The following is a 10,371-nucleotide window of genomic DNA, read 5'->3' on the forward strand; positions in this document are numbered from 1 at the left end:
GACTGTGTAGTTTTCCTCGCAGCTGCGGCTATTTACATACTATTATCAGCATTGTTTGCCTGTATAAGTAATTTTCCTCTGCGGGGATGCCTGTATAAGAACTGCATATGTACGTTCTTGTCGCTAAGACGGATGAGCCTATAATGAATAGAATAGCAGAGTATAGGCCATTGGCGTGCTAAACAGAGCATGGCGGAGCCGAGCAGAGGAGGAGAGCGAAGCAGAGCCCGAGGAGGAGCAGTGTGCTACGGCGACCTGGAGCGGCAGCTCTCGTGGTCGATGGGCGCGACGACGCCGGTGCGGTAGTAGAAGACGAGGGGGCAATTGAGGCGCGTCCAGAAGCCGACCTTGAGGAAGATGCCCTTCTTCCACCGCGTCCGCGCCTTGCCGGACAGGGCGATGGGCACCAGCTCGGACCTGACCGCCTCCTCCATGGCCTGCATCCCGGCGGGGTCCAGCCTCCTCCCGCGCGACTCCCCGCTGTACGGCAGCGTGACGGAGCTCTGCCGGGCAACGGTGAAGGTCTCGGCGCGCAGCTGTAGCAGGGTGGTGCCGTTGAAGTTGACGTCGATGTTGAAGCTGGAGAAGGAAGTGTTGATCTTGGAGTTGGTGTTCTCGGCCAGAAGATCGAACTTGACCTGTATGTTCCTGATGACGCCGTCGGCCGGGCTGTAGTCGAGCTGCAAGAGCTGCGCGTTGGTCACCTCCATGTACGCATCTGGGGCTTGTAGATGAAGTACACGGCCAACATCGTGGCGCCCAACACGAGGACACCGATGGCCAGCAGCATGCACAGGATCACCGCCATCCACACCCACGGGGAGCTCCTCTGCCTGTCGTTGTACCGCGGTCCCTTCCACCGATGGCGGCGATGACCCGCCTCAGCCGACCTCTCGTCGTGGTGGTGGTGGTGGTCAGCCTCCATCCTGCTATCTCCGGCCCTCATCTCATGTCGCGGGGCGCTTCGAGCTGGGTTGATATCGGAGGGATGGAGCGTGCATTATAAGGAAATCGAGTTGGATGGAGCGGTAAATCCATGTGTAATTGTTAAGGTTGGATGGGAGGAAGGGTTTTGGAATCTTCTTTGCTCCGTGTCATGGTCACGCCTTCTTTTTGAGTTTGCATGCTCAACGTCTCAAGGTAGTACTCATATACGTTGCTTGCTACGGCTTTGCGCATCCTTGATGCAGAAGCCGGGGTTATCCTTCTTTTCAGAAAGAAAAGGTGTTGCTTGTTTGCTATGGCTTTGCGCATCACTTGATGCATAGGGCGACGGTAATACTTTTCATATAAAAAAAGATGTGTTACTTGCTTTCTTGCTTTACAACTAAACTATACCTTCTAGTCTAGTCTACTAGGTAGCTAGCCCTCTGATCCTCTCAACTAGTCATCATTAATTAAATTTTAAATCTTCGATCATAAGTATGTTAGTTGCAGCCATGGGTCATCAAATTTGAAATGCATTTCATATTAGAACATTTCCTTCCACATGAACCCACTAAGTGCAGCAAGTAACAAGCTACAAACTTCTCAAAGTAGACCTGCCGCCAACCAAGACCGGCCCTCTTGGTCAATTCTTTGAAGAACCAATTATGCTGATGGGATGATTCCATCGAAAACGATGGCGTGTCTGTGTTTTCATAGCTCCCACAGCACGGGCGTAATGATGGATCAAAGATTCTTATGTTGCTTGCGTCCAACATTTCTGCTGCTGCACCACTCCACGATGATGCCGCCCATCTTCGGCGCCCAGTCCGGCTTATCCAACACTAAAAAGGACGACAAACCACATTTGGCGGGCCAAAACGCAGGTAAGTAGAATATGATTGATCGTTTCCGATCATGATCACAAAAGGGGCACAATAGATGGTGTGGTAGCGCGAGACGTGCCAGTTGATCAGAAGTCCATCAACCGATCACGAAGAGACAGCCACGTGGGAAATTGACATGCTAGAAGAGCCCTTGATTTCCATGTGAAATCCGAAAATGGGGCAATGACTCGACCCCCAGAGTTTTGTGGCGTATGCATTCCTTGCCAATAAGTTACCATAAAACTCCCAAGACTATCTAACCACGGCTAGGGGAGGGGCCCGGGCCAGGTCTCAAGACGCACAACTTTGCTTCAATTGTGGCGTGTGGGGGCACTTTCGGTCCGAGTGCGTTGCCCCACCGAGGTGCCCAATGACTCTGGAGTTTCTGGGTCATGCCGTGGAGGGTGGCTTCTATTATGGCAACCTGATATTCGAGGAGTTGCATGTTTCTCTCCACCAGGCGGTCATCTTTGTGGTGTCAACTCAGGTGCCGTTGCCGATTGTCGAGATCACCGTCGCACCATCATGGTAGAGCTATGCAACTACATTGGTGATTACAATGATAGCTCATTTTCTTTGGTGGTCCGGAAGATCTCCCTGCTGGTCTTCACAGTGTCCTTCCCCACTGCGAGATGTTGCGCCTTTACACGAGAAGTGAAGAGATCAAGTTTCCCCTCAACAAGATTAAAGTGATTGTCCGTGAGTACTTGTGGATCCGGGGAGGGGGACTCTCTCGCTTGCTCGGGCCTGGCTCCGCATATACGGACCACATACATAAGCTAAGAAGGATCATATCCTAGGAACTATCTCAGAGCCTGTGGGTAAGATGGTGACGGTCTATGTGGGATCTCTTGAGGGTGATTGCCCCGCGCGCATCAAGGTTCTCTATCCGGATACCGACAGACTGGATGGCCTAGCCTGACCATTTTACTTCGGCTCAACAGGACGACATTTGACCTTTGAGCTAGACCTGGCTTTCCAGGAGGGTGGATGGAGAGGACCTTCCCCCGTCCCCTTTGGTCGCCCTGCCAGGCCATCGGGGTGTGGGGGTTGAATTGGGGAGGACGGCGACCTGGAGGGGCCGCCTCGCCTTCAGCCGGGGGGCTCTTCCTTGAATGGGTATGACACCCCTCCTGCTGGGACTGCCACTCTCACGCTTGCCCGAGTCAAGCATCTTTGCTTGTCCCCGTATCCATTCGTCTGACTGCACCTCTGCTTTTCCTTGCTGTCGGGTCACCTGCTGGCCTGTCTGATGGCCTTGCTCCTACTTTTGCCTTAGATCTTTTGCTAGTTTGGCTAAGCGTGTCATAGGACTACCTTTGTGAGTGTGCTTCCAGGTCATCTAGTTAAGCAGCTCATGTGGGTGAAGCCGAAAGCTAACTATCACAAAACACAAAATCGATTGACACGTAGGACGAAAAGAGATGTAACCAACAATGTTGCTTATGAGACTTGGCTTTAGATAAGCCATCATCAAGACCTCGCCGGTCTTCAGGATTCCCGCGGCCTCGACAACAGCAGATAGTATTGAAAGAGGGAGGCCTACGGGCTAGAAGAACCCGACTTGAGCGCTATTTTCTTGTTGGACAAAGCTGTCTAACACACTTTGAGTTTTGGCCCCAAGGTTGGATTGCCCGATTTCACCGTCAATTTGCCACATGGCGCCACAAGATCGTCTGGGGGCTGACCTAGGAAATACTCCAAGATTCTTTCATGGCTAAGAGGTTGAAGCCGAAGATTGGTTAACACAAGTATTTATGGTCAAGATCGAAGCACTCAAAAATTGAGACAAAGCTAATTGTGCACCTAAACGGCAAAATACACAAGGAGCAGATAGGATTATATTAAATAGTTATGCACATTTGTTCTTCATTGTCATTCCATGGGCTTGCCACTAACAAATTTAATCTACAAATTTGTTCAGATGACAGTCCTGCTCGAAAAACTGAGCATACGACATCACTCAGTCAAAATTTGCGTCCGACTTCATCTTCCCGTCGGGTCCCTTGGGACCGACCACGGCAATGGAGCGAATGTCCAAACTAATATAATGAGTTTGTAGCATCCCCCCGCTTGACGTGCACCCGAGTAAAAAAGGCCTTCCACACCACAATTTGAGCAGGGACTGCCTAGAGACAGCGGGTGAGGTTGAAGAAGTTTGAGGCGGTCTCCTCCTCGGGCCACAACGCCTTGAAGATATCCTCCATGGCCGGCATGGCAAGCTTCTGCAGCTCTTCGAGCAGCTTCAACATCCCCCTAAGGACCATGCTCCACGTAGAGTCCTCGAATTGTAGCCTGAATTGTCGAGATTGACCATACCCGGGTTCAGGGCTGCCACTATAGAAGTGACCAGCCCGCGCAACACTAACTGGCAGGTCAGAGAAGGTCGCTGACGGGCGCCATGATACGTCCATTTTGCATCATGTTTTCCTACTATTATATATAGTGTTTTATGCTTTATAACACTTTGTGGAGTAATTCTAATGCCGTTTCTCTCACAATATGCAAGGTTTATACAAAAGAGGGAGAATGTCGGCAGCTGGAATTTTGTACCAGAAAAAGCTATGTCAGAGATACCTATTCTGCACATCTCCAAATGAGCTGAAATTTTATGGAGAATTATTTTGGAATAAATAAAAAATACTAGAGAAAAGAACTACTAGAGGGGGCGGCCAGGTGGCGACAAGACAACAGGGCGTGCCAGACCCTCCAAGCGCGCCCTGTGGGTAGTGGGAACCCTGGCCCACCTCCGGTGCCCATCTTTTGGTATATAAGGTCATTTGACCTAGAAAAAAATGAGGAGAGGACTTTCAGGATGGAGCGCCGCCGTCTCGACGCGGAACTTGGGCAGGAGCACTTTTGCCTCCGGCGGAGCGATTTCACCGGGGGAACTTCTCCTGGAGGGGGAAATCAAAGTCATTATCATCACCAACAACCCTCTCATCTTTGGGAGGCCAATCTTCATCAACATCTTCAACAACACCATCTCATCTCAAAACCCTAGTTCACCTCTGCTACGTCTCGAACGTATCTATAATTTTTGATCGTTCCATGCTATTATATTATCTTTTTTGGATGTTTATATGCATTAATATGCTATTTTATATTATTTTTGGGACTAACTTATTGACCTAGAGCCTAGTGCCAGTTTCTGTTTTTTCCTTGTTTTTGAGTTTTTACAAAAAAGGAATATCAAACGGAGTTCAAACAGAATAAAACTTTACGATGATTTTTCTTAGACCAGAAGACACCCAGCAAACTTGGAGAGGAGGCCAGAAGAGTCCCGAGGGCTCCACAAGCCCTCAGGGCACGCCCTAGGGGGGGCGCCCCTGGCTTGTGGGCCCTACGGGACTCCTTCAACCCTAATCTTTGGCCTATAAATTCCCAAATATTCCCGAATGATCAGAAGCGTGCACCAAAATACTTTTCCGCCGTCATAACCTTATGTTCTCGTGAGATCCCATCTTGGGGCCTTTTTCGGCACCCCGCCGGAGGGGGATTCGATCACAGAGGACTTCTACATCAACTCTATTACCCTTCTGATGAAGCGTGAGTAGTTTACCACAGACCTACGGGTCCATAGCTAGTAGCTAGATGGCTTCTTCTCTCTCTTTGATCCTCAATACCATGTTCTCCTTGATGTTCTTGGGGATCTATCTGATGTAATATTCTTTTGCGGTGTGTTTGTCAAGATCCGATGAATTGTGGATTTTTGATCAGTTTATCTATGAATATTATTTGAATCCTCTTTGAATTCTTATATGCATGATTTGATATCTTTGTATTTATTTTTGAATTATCGGTTTGGTTTGGCAAACTAGATTGGTTCTGCTTGCAATAGGAGAGGTGCTTAGTTTTGGGTTCAATCTTGCGGTGATCTCACCCAGTGACAAAAGTAGGGGTAGCGAAAAGTAGGGGTAGCGAGGAACATATTGTATTGTTGCCATCAAGGGTAAAAAGATGGGACTTTCATCATATTGCTTGAGTTTATCCCTCTACATCATGTCATCTTACTTAAGGCGTTACTCCGTTCTTATGAACTTGATACTCTAGATGCATGCTGGATAGCGGTCAATGTGTGGAGTAATAGTAGTAGATGCAGGCAGGAGTCGGTCTACTTGACACAAACGTGATGCCTATATTCATAATCATTGCCTTGGATATTGTCATAACTTTGCGCTTTTCTATCAATTGCTCGACAGTAATTTGTTCACCCACCATATTATTTTCCTTCAACAGAGAAGCCTCTAGTGAAACCTATGGCCGCCGGGTCTATTTTCCATCATATATTTTCAGATCTATAAAACAAAATACCCAAAAATATCTCGCTGTAATTTATTCGTTTTTACTTTGTTTTACGTTTTATTAATCTTTTATATCTATCTCTATCAGATCTCATCCTTGCAAGTGACCGTGAAGGGATTGACAACCCCTTTATCGCGTTGGATGCAAGTGTTTGATTGTTTGTGCAGGTGCATAGATTGGAGACTTGCGTGTACCTCCTACTGCATTGATACCTTGGTTCTCAAAACTGAGGGAAATAGTTATATGTACTTTGCTACATCACCCTTTCCTCTTCAAGGGAAATACCAACGCCAGCTCAAGAAGTAGCAGGAAGAATTTCTGGTGCCGTTGCCCGGGAGATCTACATCAAGCCTACCAAGTACCCATCATAAACTCTCATCTCTTGCATTCATTATTTGCCATTTGCCTCACGTTTTCTTCTACCCCACTTCTAAAACAATTTCAAAAAACACAAACAGATTTGATCTTTTACTCACCCTTCTTCCGTTCGTCTTTTCGTTTGGTCATGTGCTTGATTGCTTTCTTTGTCATGATGTCTCAAGAAAATACTAGTTGTGTGACTTGCACACAATTTCTATGGCTCTCTTCATCGATCTCGCACCCACCCACTTGATCCTCTCTTCGACTCTATCAATATCTATGACCCCTCCCTCTCTTCTCGTGGATCGCCCCCTCTATATATGATATGGATAGGCCTCTATTTCACACACATTGCACACAAAATTTTGTTTGAGATGTCATCGACACATATTCCCACATATACATTCATGAAATCACACACCCCCAACAAAAAACACTCACGAACGCACACGCCATCTGTCTAGGTTTGTATCTCTCTCACACACACCCACGTAGGTGGGGGACGTGCACGAAGAGAAGATGTGCATGCATGGCGCACGTACTCCCATCTCTTTCCCAAGCATACCCGCGCGGGTACACGGTGGAGCTCATTTCTGTATGAAAAGGCAGTCACGTGGTAATTTGACACGTGTACTGGTTGTCCACTTGATGGAGGATCGTCTACCATGGGTGGACAAACAAATTGCGACTTGACGCGTTATGTTAAAAAAGAGGCAAACCATGTGGGGCCTACCTTAGAGGCAAGGTTCTATACACTCGAGATGCTTTGTATGTATTACTTTTGATGTGTCCCGTCAACTCGCAAAACGAGGAGAAGCTTGCTTACTACGCCGTCCCCCGCCGACAGGCGCGGTGGCTCGCAAGACGAGGTGAAGCTTGCTTACTACTCATTGTATATTGGTTTATTGGTCCCCATTGTATATTGTGTCAAATTTTTACTATGGATTGAACTAACAAAATGTTCGTGCATGTTACCAAAATTTATATAATTGAAAACTATGTTGAAATACGAATCCAATGATATTTTTTTTGACATGCATTAACATTTTGTTAGCTGAATATTTGGTAAAAATTTGGCACGAACTACAAAGGTGATCTATAAACCAGGACCGAGGTAGTAGTACTACGCCTTACGCCCGCTCCCTCTCCCATGCACGTGGTGGCTCGCGGGACGAGGAGAAAATTTTGCTACTCCCTCTGTTTACTCCTTGCCCCTACCTTGGTTAGAGAGATTATCATATTGTTTGGAATATATGTCCTTTAGTAGATTTCAATATGAACTACTAGTACATACTCCAAAACACTGATGTATATAGTCGTATTTTAGAGTGTAGATTCACTCATTTTGCTCTGTACGTAGTCCATATTGAAATGGACGTAATAGTATGCACTCTCCCTCGCCCCTCGACTCTCGCCCACGTGGTGGACGTGCAGCAATTCATTCGGTGTCATATAGCCAGAACAATATATACTGCAGTACTATTATTGCTCGACTTTCCGAAGAGGCGAAGAGCCAACCGCAAGGTTAATATTGTGGAGATGCCAAGCACAACGTTTATAGGAGAACGAGTAGTAGGTGCCGCGTCATTTATATATAAAGTTTTTTTTCTTCAGAGGCACGTACGCAATATAAATATGTTCATATGGAGAGAAAAGGAAGCCGCTCCACTGTATACATAGGCAGGACGAGCCTACACGGTTGCTTGCTGGGGTTGCTCTCTTCACACTCTCTCACACAAAACGACTGTGGCCACATCTCTAGCATCCCGGCGGATAGATGCGGTCGTCGTCGCCGACGGTGAAAACCCACTGTCGGCACGTCCCGATCAGGGGTCCCCGCCGTTCTCTCTCAGAAAGACGGTGAGGTTGCCTTCATCCCTTGCTCACTGCCGCGACGTGGGCAGTTGCTGCCTCCCACCGCCCTCCTCTAGGTTGAGCTACGTCTCGACATCCCTCAGGTACAACTCCCTTTACAGCGGCTTGCACCACTGCTCCAGCTGCCCACATCACTCCATGTGGATATTTCTCTACTTCTTTGCCCCACACATACCTCTACTGGCTTCTACGTACTGTATTTGTGATGAGTTTATGTCCCATCAACTAGTCCCAGTATTCTTATTCTAATCATGCTTCTTCAATTTCTTTGCCACAGGGATGCTCATCTTCATTTTGGTGAAACTACACAAAATGATCCGATGGTCAAAGGGTTGCAAACTTAATTTCTTCGGAAGCTCCAATGTTGCCAGCAAATTAAAGCGTAGTTAGGGTTTACGGTTCAAGGGTTAGGGACTGCACAGATCATTTTTTCTTTATATGTCTCTATTCCAAAATAAGTGTCAACTTTAGTAGTAGTACAACTTTGTACTAAAGTTTGGATAAAGTTGAGACACTTATTTTGGAATGGAGGGAGTACATATTGGCTATAATTTTTCAATCATTGAGATGCAATAGCATGCATGTTAGTCTCCTTTGTATTTGATGAAATGTTGCAACGGGAAACCTTGGACGCAATATACATGAAACAGAAGATGGAAGCTTCATAGCATTGTACAAATTTATCTCGCTGATAAATTACAATGCATACTATACTAGTAGTACTATGTAAAGAGCTAGGTGTCACACGGTGTCCAGAAAATATGGTGATAATGTGAGGTGGGCCATGTAATCACTGAGCCTGTGTGTTTTCACTGCTCTTGCACTCCTCCGCTGTAAGAATGGAGAAAATTGTAATCTAGTAGTACCTCCTTTCATCGAAAGCGTGGGACATCCAACAGTCCTACCACCTCAGTAATAATGACCAATGATCCATCAAATCACATAGAGCCAGCAATAAGTTGGACAGACGAAGCAACCATCACTCTTGAATCCGCTTATGTCTTCAACGCATGCGCCAGTGAGAGGTCGCGTCCGCTCTGCCTGGGCATGAATGCGGCACCGATTCTTTGCAGCGGTGTTGACCGTTTTGGGCAGGAAGCGCGCGCGGGAGATGGAGGGGCTTCTGGTGGGTCAGGCTGGTCAGGAGCGGGCGTGGCAGCGGTCCGCCTGTCCTGACCGGATGCCCGGAAGAGGATGCACCAACTCTCGTGGCTAAATCGTACACTACACACCATCTCTCTGTAGGATTATGTCGATGTGTCGCTCTCTCTAACACACACGTGCTGCTAAACACACACACATGTTCATAGAATAGGAATATCGTGCATGTTACTAGTCCAAGTTACTCAGCACTATGACCAGCCTAAGCAATGTAATCAAACTCTCCTTACTCTGCCTTGTTATCTCCCCCAAAAACACAATGCATGGGGCGCAACTACGCGTTGTTCAGTCAAGAAATCAAAGTCGGCTTGCATGCGAGTTAATACGTGGCCCTACATGGTAGCTAAAACAGCATCTCTTAGTTGTTGGGATTAATTGTTGCATTTAGAGACAGAAATCAGGGATTTGATTGGAGGAAGGACCGGTCAAGTTTCTCCTTCTCCTCAAATATGCTTGCACCTTGGTCCCGGTGCACCTTCTAACGTGACTTATTACCCTAGACGGAGGGAATAGTACGAGATACGGTGGCACACTGACTTAATACAAGTGCCCAAAATTGTGTGCATGTTATAATAAGGATTCACTTAAAATAGTACGTGAGCGAACAGAGGGATCAATTGGACAGTGTTCACGAGCAGTAGCGAGATGTCTGAGGTAAGATACACCACTGGCGCTTTTAATTTTTCTTATTAATTTGTTTGTTTCACCCTCTAACTGGTGGGACCCAATGTACTACGTGGAGAGAGGTAAGGTGACTAAGGCTGCATTATTTCTATACTACCAACACTGCTTTAAATCGCAAAAGACCTTACCACCAAAGCCACATGACACAATTATGATTTAAATCCCAATGACTCAC

General features: G+C 46.9%; 1 pseudogene; it reads right to left on the reverse strand.

Annotated features, from left to right (window-relative positions):
• Positions 1-245: 245 nt before the first annotated feature.
• On the reverse strand, positions 246-925 carry LOC119340641 (annotated as a pseudogene).
• Between the last annotated feature and the right edge of the window lie 9,446 nt (positions 926-10,371).

The sequence above is a fragment of the Triticum dicoccoides genome, chromosome 7B, assembly GCF_002162155.2.
Source record: "Triticum dicoccoides isolate Atlit2015 ecotype Zavitan chromosome 7B, WEW_v2.0, whole genome shotgun sequence".
NCBI lineage: Eukaryota > Viridiplantae > Streptophyta > Magnoliopsida > Poales > Poaceae > Triticum > Triticum dicoccoides.